General features: G+C 43.9%; 3 pseudogenes; all 3 read left to right on the forward strand.

Moving 5' to 3' along the window:
* Positions 1-876: 876 nt before the first annotated feature.
* Positions 877-8,885, forward strand: LOC116862392 (annotated as a pseudogene).
* Positions 8,886-8,947: 62 nt separating this feature from the next.
* LOC116862393 lies at positions 8,948-9,982 on the forward strand (annotated as a pseudogene).
* A 1,563-nt stretch (positions 9,983-11,545) lies between these two features.
* On the forward strand, positions 11,546-17,708 carry LOC116862394 (annotated as a pseudogene).
* Positions 17,709-18,056: the final 348 nt, after the last annotated feature.

Here is an 18,056-nt window from a genome sequence, read left to right on the forward strand (position 1 = left end):
GATAGTCCCAGGGAGACTAGTCACTGTCATCCCCCAGGTGAGACCGATAACTCAGCCACATTTGAATAGCACAGGAGGTGATAAATCGCTCTTCAGAAGTCCAGCAGGGCTGGTCTTGCAGAAGATTGTTTCATGGCTTGTCCACGTCCTCAGAAGGCCGAGGGCTGTCGGGAGTGGTGGTGGAGTGAACCTTCTTCTGTAGCTAGTACTGTTTTGATTCCTGTGACCTACAGAATAGGGGAAGATTTTAATGGAAGCAGCTGTGGGCTCCAGTTTTTGGTGCACATGGAATTCAGCAGAGGAAAAACACATGTACAGAAATAATAAACTTAGAAGCAGGTGTGGGAAATTGCTGGGTGTGGACCCATGAGCAGAGAGTTCCCACCTAGGCCACAGTAGTGCTCTTTGGTGCATTTTCAGTCCTGTCCTAAGAGGAGGCAGGTTAGAGCTGTGGTTCTCAGAGTGTGGCCCCTGGAACATCAGTATCCGCATCCCCATCACCTCCTTAGAAATGCACCTTCTTGGACTCACTCCAGACCTACTGGACCAGGAGCTCTGGGGATGGAGCCCAGCAGTCTGTGTTTCACAGGCCTTCCTGGTGATTGTGATGCCTGTGGAAGGTTAGAACCACTGAGTTAGAGAGTTCATCATGGAAAGATCTGGAGCAGGGAGCACAGGCTGCTGAGGGAGTCTCTTTGACACGATTTCTGGGTCTCAAAAATTGTGGTAAGATGGTCTTGCCCTGATTCAGAATGGTCAGAGCTGAGTCCTCAGGTCAGGGCCTCCTGCCTGACACTTACCTCCTCCTGCCTGGGACTCCCAACTGATAGTGTGTTCTCTGCCCTGGCCTTTCTCACTCCTATGTCTGTGTCCACAATGGAGTTCATGGCCTCACTGGCGAAGACCTTCCTCACCTGGGAGGAGGCCATCCTGCACATCCGTAATGTTCAGGCTTTCGGCAACAGGCTGTATTCCTACTTCTTCAGTTATTCAGTATAAATATATAGAACCCGTACTAAGAACCAGGTTCCCTTTTAGATACCTGGACATCAGTGAACCAAAGAAAGATCCCTGCACTGCAGCATTTATATTCTAGAGGCAAAAAATAGATAGATGGATGGGGGCTAGAGGATGTTAGATGTTAGTGAAGTAGGCATTTTGAAGAGAGGATATCTGTGGGCGAGAGTTCCAAAAAGAGGAACACTCGTATGAAACACTTGAGGAAGGAGGGTGGCTGGTGAGTCTGGTCACACAGGGAGTCCACATAGGTGGTGAGAGAGGTGAATGGGAGGGTGGGGAGAAGTGACAATCCTGGAATAAAGAAGTGCTCCTGGTCCATGGGCACAGAGAAGAGATTGATCATGAAAAGCTCATGAGGAGGACACACTTGAGCAGGTACCTGAGTGAAGCACATAGTGTTCCAAATAGTCCTGCAGGTTGATGGACTGGACTATCAGGGGCACAGAGAGCATGGTTACTGTGGTTATGACAGTTAACCAAATAGTCCAGAGACTGGAATGTGTGTGCTCTGCGGGGCACAGGTATGGAATTTGGGGTGAAAGTGGACAGGGATTTTGGGGGTGGGGTGGAGGCAGATGTCAGTGTAGAGAAGTGTTTGTGTACTGTGTAATGGAGTTTGGATGCAGACCTAAGGAAATTTTAAACAGAACTGTGCAGGGGTTTGCTTTAACAGCATGAAGGATGGAGACTGGAGGCCGGATGTAGATACACAGAGGAAGTTTGGCTGTCTGACTCCATATAGGAGCAGCTGGATAAAAGAGGAGGCATCTGGCTTCAGAGAGATTTGGAAAGTAGACTCAACTGAGTGTGTAGGTTTGGGGACAGAATTTAGAGGTGCAATAGAAGACTACAGAGAGTCCCAGGGTTTCTCTTTGGCTAATTGTTTAATAGTAGTAGAAATATTGATAAATATGTGTTATTTGCCAATTGTTGTCATGTTGCTGTGTAACACACAGCCACAGAAATCTTAGTGGCATATAGCCATTTATTTAACTTGGGTATTTAGGGAGTTTAGCTCATCTAGGCTGTATTTCTCTACTCTTAACTGGGCTTCCTTACACATCTTTGTTCATTTCGGGAAAATGTCACTAAACACACATCTCCCAAACCAGAAATCTTCTCCACAAGGATAGTAGGAAAAGAAATAATTTTTATTATTTCTATTTTTTATTTATTAGCATTAACTACAATGTAATGTGCATCACAGAGATTCTTTCAAGAGATGCAGAGACAAATAAATGTCACCCTTTTCCATGACCATGCAGTCACAACTCATTACATACATGCTATCAGGATAGACAGTTACTAGCTCTGAAGTCAGCACCATTGGTCACAAGCAGTTCATGCTATGTTTACTTGGCAGTCAGGGTGATCATTGTGTTAGCTAATTGGCTTTATCTGGAAGGAAACGAAATTCTCCCATGTTTATGACAGGAGGTGATTTTCCATGTGGATCCTGGTACCCACTAAGTTTAGGTTCCTACCCTGGCACAGAAAGGGGGAGAGAAGGGTGCTGTCTTCTTTGTTGTTAACAGTTCAAAGAGAGGGTTCCCAGGTTCTTGAGAAAGACATTCCAGGATCACAAAGCTGGCAGAAGTCCTGTGTAGTTTTAACATTTCAAAAAGAATAGAAAGCATTCACAACACAAGTTTCCTCGAGTAAATGCTGCAAGAAAAGGATGGGAAGGGACTCTCTGTCCTTATTTTCAATAGGGACAGTGAGTTCATACCTTTAATTTTTATTTGTCCTGACAGTGGATCTTGGCTGGGGTTGCTCACATGGGTGTTGTCCAGTTGGCTGGTGGCTGGTCTAGAACAGCTACATCTGAAAGGCTGTGTTAGCTTGAGTATGGGCCTCCTGTGGCAGAGGGCAAGGCAATGACATAAGCAGTTTCCAACCTCTGCTAGAGTCACATTCCCTGAACTCTAAGTGGCTGAGTCAAGTCACAGGTTGGAGCCCAGAAGCGGAGTGTGAAGGCATTAACAATATGTGGCAGAGGGCTCGCTGGATGTAAAGATGGCTGAAGGATTGGGGATATTTTAATCATTGTCCTATCACAGATGGGTCCAAATATGAATTAGTTCAGGATTTGAGTCTGAAGTATCTGTGAGGAATGGCAGAGCTAACCCCCAAGGATGTGGATATTCGGGAAGGAGCTCAGGAGATATGTAGTGTTGTCAATGGTGGAAATGATGACCAAGTGGCAGTGGGTGTGCAAGCAGATGCCCTAGAGAGTGTTTGAGGTGAGAAAAGCAGAGAAGGATGGATCCTGGGACTGTCACTCTGGGCGATGGACCTCTACCCTCATGGTTGGGGAGAAGAGCCCACACTCTGTGCCTGCAGCAGTCCCTGTGCTCTTTCCTTCTGTTCCCTGAGGCAGGGCTACTGTTTTGCTCCCTGTAGAGTCCACTCCTCAAAGAGGCCTCAGAATGCAATGCTGTCCCTGGAGTTGTACACAGGAAGACTCTGCCGGGATTCCTGGATTCTCCAGCTTCTCTCTTGCAGGTATGGGCTCTACTCCTCAAGTGCACATCCAAGACCCAGAGGAAGATGGGGTCCAAGTTCTATGCATGGCCTTGGGGTGGTTCCTGAAACCTCAGGTATAATGGAGAGCTCTCAGAGGGGAGAAGTTCCTGGTATTCTCTGAGATACATGCCCAAGACAGTGGGAGGCTGTTTAGTGTGGAGGCTGCTCTGGTGGGTGAGGATCTGCTCTTCAGGCAGTGTGATCTACCATGTCTTCTACCTCATCCTGGGCCAGGGGAAGGCAATAGCTCTTTTCATTTAAAGTCAGTGCTCTTTCTGGGAGGGAGGGGCAGGTGTTCCTGGGTGTGCTTGGCTGGTCTGTTCTGGTCCGTGTCCCTGACAGGGTCTCTGGCTGGGCACAGAGGCCTTCTTTCCTAGGGCCTCTCCTTGGAAGCCAGCTTTCAGAGTGAGCCTGAACTCACTGATGCTCTTAACCCTTGGGCCTGCCTACCACAGCAAGAGAGAAAATACCGCAAAGTGGCAGGAGATGCAGGAACAGGAGAAACTGCACAAGGACAAGCAAAAGGACTAGAACACAAAGGAAAATGTGCTGAATGCCAGAGGTAAGGAAGGGCAGAGGCCAAGGCCTGTGAATGTGGAAGCTGGTGTGGAGGAAAAGTGGACAGGAAGGCCCTTGTCCTGGGAAGGTGGCCAAGTAGTTTCAGAGAGGACAGTTGGAGCTATGGAGGCTCAAGGGGTCTGGGGTTAGATCTTCTTATAGGATACAGAGAGATCTTTTGGTGGGTTTTCCAGCTGTCGTCATTGCTGTTTTTAGTGATGGGATTTCATGCCTATCTTTCACTTTCTTTCAGATGCTCTGCAAGCAGATCTTGGTAAGTTCTGTTCTTTCTCCAGAACTTTCTGCAACCCCTTTGTAGGAGACGTTCTGGTTCTCAGCTCACTGTTTCCTGTGTTGCCTTTCAGATTGGAAGGAATCCGTTTACCTGGCTGGTGAGTGACTTTCCAGATATCCTTGTGTCTTCTGTCTTAATTAAGCCAAGAGGTATCCCTTCTCCTTGTGTCATGCAGAGACATGTGGACCCTTCCCTGGGGCAGAAGTGGAAGCTGGTGGGAGGCGAACCCTGCTCCGTGAACTTTCCCTGATCTATGCCACTGTTTCCTACCCAGTGCTTGGGAATCTGGGGGTGATAGTGGTCCCTGGAGTCTGTTGTGCATCTTGGCTTTATTCTAATGCTGACCTACCCACCACATTGCTTGCTTTTTAGCCTTTAATATAACTAGTTCTGTTAGCACTTGGAATCCAAAAGCCAGCTGCTCTGAAATTTCATTAAAGAAGGTATAAAAATAAATGGAGTTCATTAAACAAAGACGTGGTTCTGACCACATAATACCAACCGGGGAGAGTGTGTGTTTTCTCCAGTTCCTGGAAGTTGTGGTCACAAAGTGGTGGGTAGAGGACTGGAAAGACTATGTGTGAGAATACGGTGGGATGAACTGTCAATGCCCCCAAATAGCGATGTGTTATCTGAGAAAGATTGGCCACCTTTACCCCAGAGCTCAGCTCACATCCCTGTCCTGAAGTCATCCTCCCTTTTGACTTCTTTCTTAAATATCTCTGTTATCAAAATCACGGAATTTAGTAACATTTTTTTTTACAATTGTGGAATAACGTATATTTTATTCCCTAAAATATTTTCCCATATTGTATAATTTTCAATTAATAGGTACAAAATCCAATGCAGGTAGAATAAGGTTTTTTTAAGGTTTTGAGGCAAATGACAGCTAAATGACTTGTCAAAGGACTCAAAATATCTGTGGGCAAGAGTGAAACTCAGCCTTAGATGCAGATTTCCTGACCTATGGTCCAGGGACTTTCCCACAGTACCCTGCTGTCAGCACGTGGCAGGAGGTCATCTCCTCTCCAGATTTTCCCTGCTCTGCAGCTAGTGTCATCTGTGTTCCAGAGGGCAGCCAAGGGTCAGTAGATGAACGCTGAACAGGCTTGTTCTGACTGAGTTCTCACCAGGGTGTGCTCCCTTTCAGCCAGGAGGAAGGCACAGCTGTATGCAGGTAAGTGACTCTGGGGTTCCTGGTGGCCTTACCTCCCTAGCCTCAACTTTGCCCCATTCTGTGTCATGTACCCCACATCAGGACAGGGTTGGTGTACATGCTGTCCTTGTTACTTCTGTCTTCTCCCTCTGGAAGACTGCAGGGACTGTCTTTGGGAACACATATCTGCCTCCATTCTAACCCATTCTCTACCATAGGTGGCTGTTGGGGTTAGCAACACCCTCTGAACACCTGATTGTTTTGGTTTGTTCAATGTCAATAAAGGGGTCATTTCTAAGGAGAGTCTGGAAAAGGGTAGTGATTGTATAGATTAGAAATTCCCATGTCTATAAGATTTCAGAAATCATGTTTGCCTGCTTAGTACTTAGATATTCCTAAGTGGATTCTTGGGCCTGAATCCATTTTACCCTGAAATTCCTACTTTTCATAGATCTAAATTTGACTTGCCTCCTTCTTGCTGGTCCCCTGGTATGTTCTTCATTTCACTTCCTCATGTTCTGTGTCCTTGTCCAAGCTGGGTTTCTTCCTTTGAACATCTTAGTTGCTAAGTAATTAAATGCTTTTGAGCAGGTGATCTGAATCTGAGATCCAGAACCTTCAGGATTGTTATGGATTCCTGGGGGTGGGGTCTGTGAACCACCCTCATTATGTACAAAATCTTGTATATATGTTTGTGTAGCAGAAGAATAACATATATTAAAATATATTGCACTGTAATCTATAGTGTATGTTTAATATATAACATTATGATAGATGATATGTATAGATTTCAAAAAACAGCCACTAGTGATTGTTCCCAACCATTGTCATTCCTTTTAGGAGAATATTGCACTTGCCTGATGGGCTCCACCTTGTTTGGGTTTATTGGGGGCAACGTGTGAAGTTTGTAAAAGGACACATCTAGAGGAATGAGAATTGTTTACCACAGAAAGGTGGGGAGTAAATTAGGGAAAGGCAAGCTGGTAAGGAAGAGAGGAAGAGATACGAAAGAAAGTAGAGAACCCGTGATTCCTCTTGGAGAGATTTTGGGCAGCTCAGAGCAGTGGAAGAGAGACCAGAAATCACAGTCACAGTGGTTAAAGTGGTAGGTACACTGAGGGTGTGCAAGGTATTTGGGTGCATGAAAAGTAATAAACTCCTGACATCTGTCTGAGTCATTTCTAAAAAGACTTATATTTATTTTAATCATCTAATTGAGTTTGCTTCTGATAATGAGACCATCTCAACCTTCTAGTGGAATTGGGACCAGAGTGTGTTCAGGGTGATCCTAATGCAATGAAAGTTTATCCAGAGCATCCTTTAACAGTGGGATTGGTTAAGTCCTGGGCCCTTTTAACCCGTGTAATATGTGGTCTTTTGTGTTTGGCTGTTTGTGTTCATGATCAGGGATAATGACTGTGACAGCAGAGAAGGGGGAGCCATGGCTGAAGGAGGCCTGGGGACTAGATGTATGACAAAATCCCTTCAGAGAGCCTCACTGATTCTTGGGATTTATTTGTTAAAAATGGGGATCAACTATTCTTCTTTTAGCATCTCTCCTTTCTCTATTGAACTGAAGTGAATGTGTGTCAAAGTATACCTTGTAACAGACTCTTAACACTAGAGAAGAAATTGAGGATTACTGGAGGGCATGGGTAGGGGTGGGCTAGATGAGGGACAGGGATTAAGGAGGGCACTTGTGATGAGCGCTTGGTGTTGTATGTATGTGATGAGTCACTAAATCTACACTTGAAACCAATACTACACTGTTTGGTAACTAACTGGAATTTAAATAAAAACTTGGAAAGAAAAAGAAGCCTATGGGGGAAAATAATGTGAACTCTGTATACCTGTTTATTTTGTCAGGACAGACACCCTTACAGTAGAATCAACATTTTCACATTGATGGGTTCATAGTGTGAGGTGGACTAATGTCTGATCTCATCTTATTCATGAAATTGGAAAAATAAATCATAATGAAAGACTTTCTGTGGAAATGAAGTGAAGAATGCACTTCAGCCTCTGAAATGCATAGCATAGCTCTGGATGCATTGTTGAGTCTCGGAATGGAATGCCAACTCCCTTTTTCCTCTTCCTTCTCCTTCTCCTCCTGATTCCTCTTCTTTGCTAATGCGTGTCAGTATTTATATATAAATGTGTTCATTGGGAGTCAACTAATCTGTCAGTGAAGAACAAGTAAACAAAGTTTCTTTTTCTCAAAGGGCCACGGGGGTCAGCCCATATTAAGTGATCTGTTTCCACCAAGCAAATTAACACAGACAGAAAAGCCCACTTATATGAATAAATCTGTGTAAGTGGGAATGGTGGGCACAGAACTACTCCCAAATGGTCAAGAAAATGTCATTTCCTTATTTTTATGAGTGTTCTAATTTTGTTCTGGAGTCTCTGCCCTATTGGAGGTAACAGCTCTCACACTGCAGACATTTCAATCTTCTGACATATGTAAGTTTTGCTTTGATCAGTTAGCTTCCTTTATCTCCCCAAAAGGGAGTATGAAGGTTGAAAGAGTTTATGTGTTCTTGGGCCATTAGGAGAGGAGGTCCCTGTGCTCTCTTCTTGCTCAACTCAGGACCTCAGCCTACAGAGGGTAACTTGATCTGTCTCTACATTGTCAACCTACAAGATCAGTTCAATCAGCTAAATAAATGAAGGCCTCAAGAATTTTTAAAGAGATTTATTTATTTATTTATTTTAGAGAGACAGACAAAATGAGTGGGAGGAGGGGCAGAAGGAGACACAGAGAGAGAATGGTCAAGCAGACTCCCCACCAAGTGCAGAGCCCAACACAGAGCTCGATCCCATGACTCTTTGAGATCATGACCTGAGCGGAAATCAAGAGTCAGGTGCTTAACTGACTGAACCACCCAAACACCTCAGAGATCTCAGAAATTTGGGTCTCTCCAATTCTTTCTCAAGAAAACTTACCTTTCAGAGTGGATGTGTAACTAGGGATTAAGAAAGCATAATTTGATAGTGAAATCTGGGAATAGAATCTTATTTTCATATTGTTACTCAACCTCCCAGTGGTGTTAAGGTTTACGCCCTGGCATTCCTGGGAAGGGTGTAGCAGGATGGCTCCAAGTGTGTGTGTGTGTGTGTGTGTGTGTGTGTGTGTAAAAGAAATGCATCGGATGAATGTTTCCAAAGTATATTTCCCTATAACTCTTGCATCACTGTATTTCAGATGACTAGATATTGACATCGATGTGTACAGTCTCCACAAATCTCTAGTTTTTGTTCACTTCTGGTAAATGTGCTTCCCACATAGATTGGCAGAAGGAGAAGTTCCAGGCCTGTGAGTTACTTTGATTTCTTTCTGGGTGCTTCTACTCTTGCCCGATGGCTGCTGACATCTCCTTCAGCTTGCTGTGATGATACAGATGCTGGCACCATCAATGGTGGTGGGCTCGGATGGGGCAGTCATGTTGCTGGGATTGGTGGGTGTGAGTGATATTGGATGCTAAAGAGATATCCCTCAGTCCATGGAGTATCGTCTGTTCCTCAAGTGTCCTGTGACATACCTAACCCCCTAATCATTCTCATGGTTACTTCTCTTGTTTGGAGAGCTATGGGCTTGAGTCACAAGGCTCTAATCTCAGAAGACTTAGCCCTCCCTGCAGCTAGGTGTCTTGGGTGGTGGTGGTGGTTGTGTGCCTTTTTATAGGGCAGGGGAAGGCCTTGCATGATTGGCAACTCTCTCTGCAGTGTCTGGATCCAGATGCTGCACATCCTGACCTTGCTGTCTCTGATAAAAAGACCAGTATGATCTGGATGGACACATTTGAGGATACAGGAGAGACACAGCATCCTGGACTGTGAGCTCAAAACATCACAGTGATGTTACTGGGAGGTGAAGATCAAGAGTGGAAACAGAAATGAGTGGGCTCTGGGGGTCTGTAGGGAAGATGTGAAGAAGTAGGACTGGCACAAGAGTTCCCAGAAAAGGGGTTCTGGACTGTGGGCACTTTGCCAATATATATTATGCCTGTACCATCACTGTGACTCAACTAATCCTTGTGCAAGTTCTCCACAGGGTAGGGGTTTTCCTGGACCTCAACAAAGGTGATGTCTTCTTTTATAACATGACTGATAGCTTCCACATTTTCTCCTTCCCTTTAGCTTCCTCCACTGGCTGTCTAGGTCAGGAGATGTGTCCCTGACTATCTTCTCTGTGGTGAGTGGGCCTGGGGAGGACCCTGTGCTTTCTCCTCCTTTGGAAGAGACTGTGAACTTTTCAGGGCAGGGGTTCAGCCCAGGCTCTGGTGTTGATGGTGTTTCCCAAAGAGCCAAATGTCCATTACTCTCTTGTAGCCAAAGTTATATCCCCCGTAGGGCCCCAACATAGTCTCAGACCCCTCATGGTGGTTCTTATTGGAGCTGCAGACTCCCTGAAGCAAAAGGATTGAGGCTGGTCTTGGGTGAGCTGGTGCCCTGCCCTCCTGCTCTGGATATAGACTCTTGGTGTGGTTATGAGAATAGTTACTTCATACCTTATGCTCAGGTAGCAGAGGATAAAAGTTGACTCTTGTTTGAGATGATTTGGGGTAGGATGAATTTTACTACAGAAGGTTGTGTTTCTTTTGGTAATGAAAATTATTTATTTAAAAACAATTTTTAATAATCATTTATATTTCATTTATATTATCAGTGTCCTATGTAAATTCAGTGAAAATTGAATTTATAAAGTGTTCTAGAGTTTCTTATTTCTTATTTATTTATAAATTTTTTAAAAATTGTTTTCTAAATTCCAGTAGAGTTAATGTACAGGGTTAGATTAGTTTCAAGGGTACCACACAGTGATTCAACAATTCAATACATGTCTCAGTTCTCATCATGGTAAATGTACTCCATAATACCCCTCAAATATTTCACCCATCCGTCACCCACCAACCACCAGTTTGTTCCCTATAGTTGAGTCTTTTGTGTTTGCCTCTTTTTTTTTTTTTTTAGTGTGTGTCTGTTTATTTTTTCATGGATCCTTTATACTGTTTGGCTATGAAGGAGAGGGGGGCTGAATGAGTCCGCAAATTAAACACAGCTTGAGGTGTGCAGAGAACCCAGAGGCTATGGGTGGGTCACCTGCTCTATTTTGGGAAATGTGCACTCTGACCAGAGGCATTAGTCATCCAAAAATTTCTGGGGAAATGATGGTTGATGGATCTTTAAGAGGACAGCAGTCCAATATTCTACTTTATATACTTCCTATGCTGGGATGGATGAAACACACTTACCTGTCTGTTACTTGTGAAACTTGTGCTAGTTACTTCCGGGAATGAAGGATGTGGGTCTGAATTCCCTGGTTTGCCAACACCAGTTGGAAAGAACAGAACTGCTACAAGAATTAAGATGTGAATGAAGAAGAGAATTTTAAACCCCCGGTGAACTGCAGAAAGCTTTGACCTTGAACACTGTACTGTCTCTCAGTATGTCTAACTCCAATGATAAAGGTGGGTAGAAAACTACAGCAAACAAAAGGAAACCAGACTATTGAGGACTCAGACCTTCAGGAATGAAGGTGTGTTCACTTCCAAGGTAAGAATGCTGACCTGCTGTTTTTCTGGGAGAAATAAGAGGACACAGAATTAGAAGTGGAAGATGGAAGTCATAGTACCAGTTCCTGCATGTGACCAATAACAGAAAAAGAACTGTAGAAGCTTTGCATATTTTCTCCTTCTTATCATATAGATATGTTATTTGTCTTTATTATCTACTTTCTTCCTGTTTCTTCTTCTTAGGAATGTGATTTTATTCAGGTTGCTGTTGGTGATATTTAAAATATTGTCTCTGCATAACAGAATAGTCATAGGGATTTTGACTGAACTTGAGGAATAAATAATATAACAGTGTTGGATTCAATGTGCGTTTCCTTTTGGAGAAAGAGAGAACTTCTTCATTTGTAAGTGTAGCTTTGTAGATGGTGAAAATGTGGATTTGTTGTGTTGTTATATGAAACTTCCAATGTGGGTAAAATGGTGCATGTGGAAACTCAGGAGCTAAAGGTACGGACTGTGCCCATTATCAACTTATTGCCTTTTGGATTCAAATCTACCCTGTATTTGCCCTACTTGTTGATACTGGTGCTGGATCCCATAACAATTTCATTTTTGTCATGTGGAATACTGTTAGCCTTGGTCAGTATAGTGCACCAGAGGGGAAGCAGCAAGACATAGCAGAGAAAATAGTGTGGGACCTCAACACCCCACTGTCAACAATGGATGGACTGTCCAAACAAACAACAACAACAACAACAAAACAAACAAACAAACAAAAAAACCCAACAAGGAAACATTGGAATGAAACCACACTTTAGAACAAAAGACATATTTACAGAACATTCTGTCCAACAACAGATGTATGTTCCTCTCACATGCACATGAAATACTCTCCATGTTAGATCATATGATGGAGCACAGAAATTGTAGCAAATTTAAGAAGATTGAAATCATATCAACCAACTTCTTTGACCACGATGGTATGAAGGTAGAAATGAACAAGAGGATATCAGCCCTTTGTCTGGAGCGTCATTTGAGAATATCTTCTCCCTTTCTGTGGGTTGTCTCTTTGTTTTATTGACTATTTCCTTTGCTCTGCAGAAGCTTTTTATCTTGATGAAGTCCCAAAAGTTCATTTTCACTTTTGTTTCCTTTGCCTTTGGAGACATGTCTTGGAAGAAGTTCCTGTGGCCGATGTCAAAGAGGTTACTGCCTATATTCTCCTCTAGGATTTTGGCAGATTCCTGCCTCACGTTGAGGTCTTTGTCCATTTCAAGTTTATCTTTGTGTATGGTGTGGGAGAATGGTCGAGTTTCATTCTTCTATACATAGCTGTCCAATTTTCCCAGCACTATTTATTGAAGAGACTGTCTTTTTTCCACTGGATATTTTTTCCTGCTTTGTTGAAGATTACTTGACCATAGAATTGAGGGTTCATACCTGGACTCTCCACTCTGTTCCGTCATTAGCCATCAGGGAAATTGAAATCAAAACCACATTGAGATACCCCACCTTACACCAGTTAGAATGGCCAAAATTAACAAGGCAGGAAACAAAAGGTGTTGGAGAGGATGTGGAGAAAGGGGAACCCTCTTACACTGTTGGTGAGAATGCAAGTTGGTGTAGCCATGTTGGAAAACAGTGTGGAGATTCCTCAAAAAATTAAAAATAGAGGTACCCTGTAACCCTGCAATTGCACTACTGGGCATTTACCCCAAAGATATAGATGTAGTGAAAAGAAGGGGCACCTGTACCCCAATGTTCACAGCAGCAATGGCCAAAATTACCAAACTGTGGAAGGAGCCAAAATGTCCTTCAACAGAAGAATGGATAAAGAAGATATGGTCCATATATACAATGAAATATTATGCCTCCATCAGAAAGGATGAATACCCATCTTTTGTATCAACATGTATGGGACTGGAATTATGCAGAGTGACATAAGTCATACAGAGAAAGTCAATTATCATATGGTTTCACTTACCTGTGGAGCATAAGGAATGACATGGAGGACATTAGGAGAAGCAATGGAAAAGTGAATTGAGGGAGATTGGAGGGGGAGGTGAACCATGAGAGACTGTGGACTCTGAGAAACAAACTGAGGATTTCAGAGGGGAGGGGGTGGGAGGTTGGGTGAGTCTGGTGATGGTATTAAGGAGAGCATGTATCACATGGAGCCCAGGGTGTGGTGCATAAACAATGAATCTTGGAACACTGAAAAAAATAAAATTAAATTAAGATATTAAGAAAATTAAAAATGAACAAGAGGAAAGTGAGTAGACCTAAAAATATGTGGAAAATAATTCTAAACAACTGAGCGTGGACCCATGGTTCCTGGACCTGTTTTGTAAGCATATGTAGAACTATAGTTGTATTAGTTGCATTATCACTTTAGCTTCACATTGCGTTTTATTCTGTCCTTAATTATGTTTTGTGTACCTCTCAACCTTATGCATGATCAATCATTAACTTTTCTTCTCTCTCTCTCTCTTTTTTTTTTTTTTTTACCTCTGCTCCCATTCATTTATTGGTTATAGAAACTAAATGGGAACCAGATGGAAACATTTGTCCAGAAACTATGCAACATCCCTAATCATACCAAGTCCAGAAGGTGCCTCATTTTCTGGAAGAACAGAGAGCTCCAGATGTTTCAAGACCCATGTTCCCAAGGTTTCTAGAAACACCTCACATACCTCTCATGTATTCACTTCCTTCTCCAAATATATAGAAGCTGTTCCTTGGCTCCACAGGGGCAAGGCAACTTTGGGAAGGATCCCAAGCCTTCTCATTGGGCTGTCTTGTGATAAAGAAGCTTTCTTGGCTTCAAAATCAGCATTTCAGGCATTGATTTACTGGACATTGGGTGCTTGAATAATGTGATATTGGTGACACAACCAATATGTCAAAGTGATAATTGGGTGATAGATATTAAATTAAGGAGGCACAGGTTGGAACAAGCACTTGGTGTTATATGGAATTAATGAATCATTGAACACTACATCAAAACCTAATGATGTATGGTATTGTGACTAACATAATGTAATAAAAAATAAATAAATAAAAGTGAAATAATTATCTCAAGGAAGTGAAAATGAAAATACAACATACCAAATTTTGTGGGTTTCAGCAAAAGCACTTCTGAGAGGATGTTTATAGCAATAAAAATTAGAAAGATCTCAAAATATTTAACTTTACAATTCAAGTAACTAGAAAAAGAGGAGAAAATTAAACCCAAGTCAACAAAAGGAAGGAAATATCATCATCATCATCATCATCATCATCATCAGAGTGGAAGTAAAAGAAATAGAGACCAGAAAAATAACAGGAAGGATTAATGAAATCCAAAGCTGGTTCTTCTAAAAGGTGAAGAAAAAGGCAAAACTTTACTTAGTCTAAGAAAATAAAAAGATTTAAATAAACAAAATTAGAAATAAAAGGGAGCTATTATAATTGATGTCAGAAATATACAGAATCATAGGAGACTATGAACAATTAAATACCAATAACCTCATACCTAGAGGAAATGGGTGCATTTCTAGAAACATGCACCAACCAAGACAGAATTAGAAAGATGTACAAAATCAGAACAGACCAGTCCCAACATCTGTAAGGTGCAGGTGGAAGCTGAGGGGCAGGAAGACAGGCTTGCTAAGGTAGGTGGAGATGCCAGAGAGCCTCGGGTTGTGACATGTGGGTGCTTACAGGTTCCCAAATTGTGACAGGCATACACAAGGATCTCTGGTTATCGAGGTTTTCTGTCCAGTGATAACGAGATTGGCTGTGACCTGGCTGAGTGCCAGAGCCCCCTCCACTTGCCTCTGTCTTCATCCTGGAGCACTGGACACCAGGCCTGTGAAACAGGTGCAGCAAGATCCCCAAAGAATGGTGTCCCCACTTCCCGCTATGCCCAACACAATGACAGCTGTCTCTGTGGTCCTGCCTATTTGCTGCTTCCCCTGGAGTGCAGCTGGTAGAGGATGGTGCCCTGGGGCAATTTCCATACACAGAAGGATTGATTGTTTTGACTACCATCTGCACTGAACAGGAATCCTGTCACTCTGCCCTTCACACCAGTGTGACAAAACCAGCCCTCAGGACACTTATCCAGGCCCAAAGCCTCCCTGCACATGCCCAGCCACTGTGGAGATTTTCTGAATGGTGAAGTGGACTCAAAAGTCCCTGCTATGGAGGAGAACTTGCTAGAGACAAACATTTGCTGAAGCCATAGGATGCTAGGAATCTATCTTCATGCTCCTCCCAACCTCAGTCCTGTAAATTTCCTGGATTTATAAGATACATAAACAAAAGCAAACAGGCAAAAAGACTGATAAAACTAAAAGAGAAGAAAGAAAAAAAAAAAGGAAAATACAGCCAAAATGAAACCGAAGAATAAGATTTATATAGTACAAAACCAAAAACAAATACACAGAAACACTGACAGAAGAATAAGATGGGAAGGTGGTTATAAATTTTGATGTGGGTGAGGAAGGTTATTTCAGTATTCCCTGAGTGTATCTTGTTATGTTTGTTAAAAGACTCAACATTCCAGAATACAGAGAAATTAAAATTGGTTTATATATAGGGGTAGTATTGAATAGGGAAAAAGGATTACCTTGAAGCTTATAGCTATATCTATCTATCTATGTATCTATCTATAAAGAAAAAGAAACATGGGTGTATGTATGAAAAAATGTCACATTCAAGTTATTATGTAATATGTTGTGTTAAACATCTAGTTGTAATGGTAAGTAGGTTAAAAAAATAAAAGAAGAAGAATCGTGAGAACGAATTAAAAAAATGTTGCATCTATGAAATGTACAGGTTTGGGGACAATATCAGGGGCTTAATATATTGCTTTCCCCTGATGTCAGGGTTTTATAGTTTTATGGGGACCCTGTGGTTATTGTCCTCTTGTTCTTTGGGCTTGTCTTCTGGGGAAGGGACTTGCCTCCTTGTTTTTCAGTCAGTCTTGCTTGGGCTGGGCTCTGTGGAAACCAGTTTTTCAGGCTTTGGTTCTCTGGAGGTTTTTGTTCTTTGGCAGTTTTTTGTGGCTTTTCAGAGGGTTAGTGCAAATAAGCAGTTTGCACCTCGTCCTTGGCTTCAGAGAGAAGCCTCCGTCTGCTCCCCTCTGGGTGGTCCAACACACACAGGCTCCCCTTCTGCAGACTCCACTGAACAGTGCAACCTCCCACAGGTGGTGCTCACCCCCAGCCATCGTCTCCGTGGTCGCCTGAGGCCCCCACTTTTCTCTGCACCCCTGTGCCACTAGAACCACAAGTGATATTGGTCTGGGCAAGCCCAATCCTGGTGGCTGCTGTGGCTGAGACTGCTGTCTGGGGTCCATGCCCACAGTGGACGCACTTATACCTAGCAGCAGTGCAGGTTGCAGAAGGTTGTGGGTCCAGGGACCTCTGGCAGGAGCCTGAGCCAGGCTCTCTCAGTCGCGGAGGAGGGTGTGCCAAGCCCGAGTGGGGGTGCAAGCAGCGGAAAGCCAAGGGCCCAGGGACCACTGACTGGGACCCTGCCGGTCTCTCTCAGACATGACTGGGCACTGGCTGTGATCTTATGTCTGTGCCTGTGGCTGCCCAATTCCACCAATTGCCCCTTAAGACCCTTTGTTCTTTTTGAGCGCTTTTAACCAGACTCCCAAGTAAATGCTGGTCTCCAAGCACAGGGCACTTTCATACTGGGGTATTACTTTCTAATGGGTTGCTTCTGGTGGCTCCCTTCGCCTTCTGTTTATCCTCCGATATCACTCCCAGCGTTCCCAATCCACTGACCTCTCCACTGATGCTCTTCTGCCCCCGTAGAGATCCAGAAGTGTATAATCTTACATCTCAGGCTGATTTCATGGGTGTTCAGAGTGTTCTGGTAGATATTTAGCTCAATTCAGGGGACCTGTTGAAACAGGGTCTCCTACTTCTCCACCATCTTGCCCCCTCTGGAACTTCGTGGAATTAGCATCTTTCCATCTCCTGACCAGCTTGCCATTGTGCCTGTCCTCCCACCTGCCATGACCACAGGAGGCTCCCTACTGGATCTCACCTACCTGTACTTTCCCCTGGCACTTTCCACCTGACTGGACCCTGAGGAGATGGCCTACCTCAGCCTGAGTGGGGCAACAGTACCTCCAATTTGAACCACAACGTGATCCCCCTTGGCATCAGTGGGGCCAGTGTCTGGGCCTGAGCTTAGGCTATGATGATCCATGACTTTATTCCCCGAGAAGCGACTCATCCTGGAACACTTTGTGAGCAGTCCTGACCACTAGGCTTCCTTGGCCAGTCCCCAGCCACAGGTCCAGGCTCCTACAACTACTGATCGCTGTCTGACTCCTCTCTCTCATTCAGTGTATTGGCTGTCTCCTCCGTCAATTCCTTCCTTCTTCATCTCCTATGCTGGGTTCTTCCCCTTACCTGGGTTCTACAAATGGGACCTCCCCCCACCATATGTGCCCCTCAGCCCCCTCAGTTTGCTCATGGGCCTACCTGACACCAGAAAGTCCCAACAGCAGCTGCCCAAACAGGTGTTCCCAACAATGACACCTACCTTGTCCTCTTTCATTCAGGATGCTCTCTGGGTACCTGCAAAGTACTCACTGACCAATGGCTGCCTCTATACCCATTCGGCCCCTGAGTAATGTTCTGTCCACCCAGCCACCCACCCTGAAGCTTCTACTCAGCTAGGGCTGTCTTCTCAAGCCTGCTTAATGCAGCTCCCTAGTGAGCAGCCCCTGAGCAGGCCATGGCACTATGGTGCACTACCCACACAGCTCCATGGGTGTAAGGAACAATCTTACCACTGGCCAATGAGTGACTTCAGCCTGGGGACTGTTTCCATATAGAATGCTCTTTGATGACTGCTGCTCTGACTCAAACTCTTCCTGGCATGCACTACTTGGTCCCAGCAGCTGGAGCAGTTCGGCAGGGAGAGCCCAGCAACTAACCTTGTGCAGGATCTTCCATGTTTTCCGAAAGGCCTGGATTTT

The sequence above is a fragment of the Lontra canadensis genome, unplaced genomic scaffold (assembly GCF_010015895.1).
Source record: "Lontra canadensis isolate GAN:19392208 unplaced genomic scaffold, GSC_riverotter_1.0 scaffold240, whole genome shotgun sequence".
In the NCBI taxonomy this organism is placed as follows: Eukaryota; Metazoa; Chordata; class Mammalia; order Carnivora; family Mustelidae; genus Lontra; species Lontra canadensis.